Source organism: Lolium rigidum, chromosome 4, assembly GCF_022539505.1.
Source record: "Lolium rigidum isolate FL_2022 chromosome 4, APGP_CSIRO_Lrig_0.1, whole genome shotgun sequence".
Lineage (NCBI taxonomy): Eukaryota > Viridiplantae > Streptophyta > Magnoliopsida > Poales > Poaceae > Lolium > Lolium rigidum.
This window is the reverse complement of record NC_061511.1, coordinates 263,112,438-263,114,761: the sequence shown is the minus strand read 5'-3', so window position 1 is coordinate 263,114,761 and position 2,324 is coordinate 263,112,438.

Genomic DNA, 2,324 nt, shown 5'->3' with positions numbered 1-2,324 from the left:
CCATTTCTTCATAAGGAATATCAAGTAACAAGTCTTTACTTAATGAGATCAAGTTTCAAAATACCTATTCCGCCTCTTTGCGGTCTTATATTTTGAGTGGGAGCTAAGTGAGTTTTTCTTGGTCTTATATGTGACTGACATAATTGAGTTGGATCTTAAACAACATTCTTACATGTAGATGACATATTGTGAATGTTGTAGATGGCATTAATGATTATTTAAATTAGTAAATATTCTATGGATGAAGTTGAACATCAAAACATTAAAAGTCTATCAAGATAGATCGATATGTTTAATAAACATTAAGTCGAAATACTTTCCTAGAGTAGATTCTGAAAAAAGTTCAGAATATAACAAGCCAATAAGAAGTTCTTACTTGTACAACTAGCTGGATCACTGAGTTGATCTCGGTGCTACGACATTTATGGTTAAATGAAAGAAAAGAGATGTGCTATATCCCTTATGCACCGTCATAAGGTTCTATCATTGAACTGTATTAACGTGACCCAAGTTCTTAGCCAGAAGAACAATTTTCAAAGTGATTTCGGAGTAAGTCAGTGAATAAGAGTTAAATATATTTTTCAGTGTCTAGTGTGAACTGAGAATACATTTCTGGTATGTAAAGGATAGTAAACTCGACCGTAAATGTTACGCTAGCGAAAGTTGTGATACTAACCTAGAAGATTGGAGATCTCATACCGATAAAAGATTTAAGTTGAAAGAGGCATGGCTAGACATCGAAGTTGCATGCAATGCACTATCGATTAAATCTAAATTTATAGTTTGGATGAGAAAATTTGACTTTTTAGCTGAGTGTGTTTTCTAGTGTACATGACTATATGAAGTTCAGTTGACCGAACAAATGTTATTGTCAACACAAGAGAACAAAGTGTCACTCTACTGCCAGACATATACAACATTATCATGCCATGATAGGATAATGCCAAATTAGACCAACATTATCATTCCATGATAGGATACCGTCAAATTAGGCGACATTAGCGGTTTGCAAAGAACATATGGATCTGAATGATATGGGCTACTAACGGAACATTTTTTCACGAGCGAGATCATGATCAATAACACATATGTGATATTGTATTATGATTAATAACAAATGCAACTAGATTATTTGTATTCTAGTGCAAGTGGGAGACTGTTGGAGATATGCCCCAGAGACAAATAATAAAAAATGATTATTTTTTCGATTTTTTTCGATAAAGGGAATATATTAATATCGAGAGATACCAAATACACCCAGCCTCTGCAACAACGCACCACCCTAATGGCACTACGGATGCACACAGCCAAAAAATGGAAAAGAAAACTAAGAAACAAAAGTCCCGCTACAGTGTCTCGGGCCTAACAACAGCAATACATCCACCACCATGACAACACATGAATTGCAGACTCTCCAAAAAACGACGCCTCCAAGAAGGGAACAGTGCTCCAACACCGTCGTCGCCCGATCAAAATATCTTAGGTTTTCACCCTGAAGATAGTCCCCACTCTCAAAACAATGCCTCCACCAAGGTCACTGCCAGGCACAACCAGTTAAGGCCAGACCTTGGGTTTTCACCCTGAAAGGTAGGACTCTGCGCTTCACATGTGTTGTCGCCCCCACTTTCATACCGCTGATGTGAAGCCTAGACACCAAGCAAGCCCCTCAACAGCGCGGAGACTTGAACCTCCCTTAGTTAGTCCTCCCTCTCGGCCTTCATGAAATTATCTTCTTCCGACTTTCATCATGGATCCATAGTCACTTGATGTCAACACAGAAAAAGAGCTTCACGCCGCTCCCTCCAGAACCAAACGGTCGGAATAAAAGCACGGGTGCGCGCGACCGAATACCACCCGATCCAGCGAACTCCAGACATAAGATGCACTGTTCCATTCGCCGGCGGAGCCTTCCGGAACTCATCACTCCGGCTCGATGAAGAAGATCAACCTCCAGAAGGTCTTCGTCTTGGCGCGTGAGAAACCCTAGGATCACCGCCATTACACAGGCCGAGCCCCCACGCAAACGGCCATCCTCGCCGCCTGTAACACCGAAGATCCGACAAGACGGACGACCCTGGGGTGCGGGAACCAGCAGGCTACACAGCCGCGATCAGCCCTGGTCGCACCGCCACCGGCTGCACTGAGGCCACCGCCGGCAGCAACCACCGAGGACCGCCGCCGCCGTAGCGCCTTCTCCGCAACCCTCCGCCGATCGATCCATCGCCCTACGCCCCTCCGCACCGCCATAGGACGGCGGGCCTAGGTGCGGTGACCCAGCATACCACTGCATGTTGTAGTATACAAGTCGTTGATATGATCTTTGT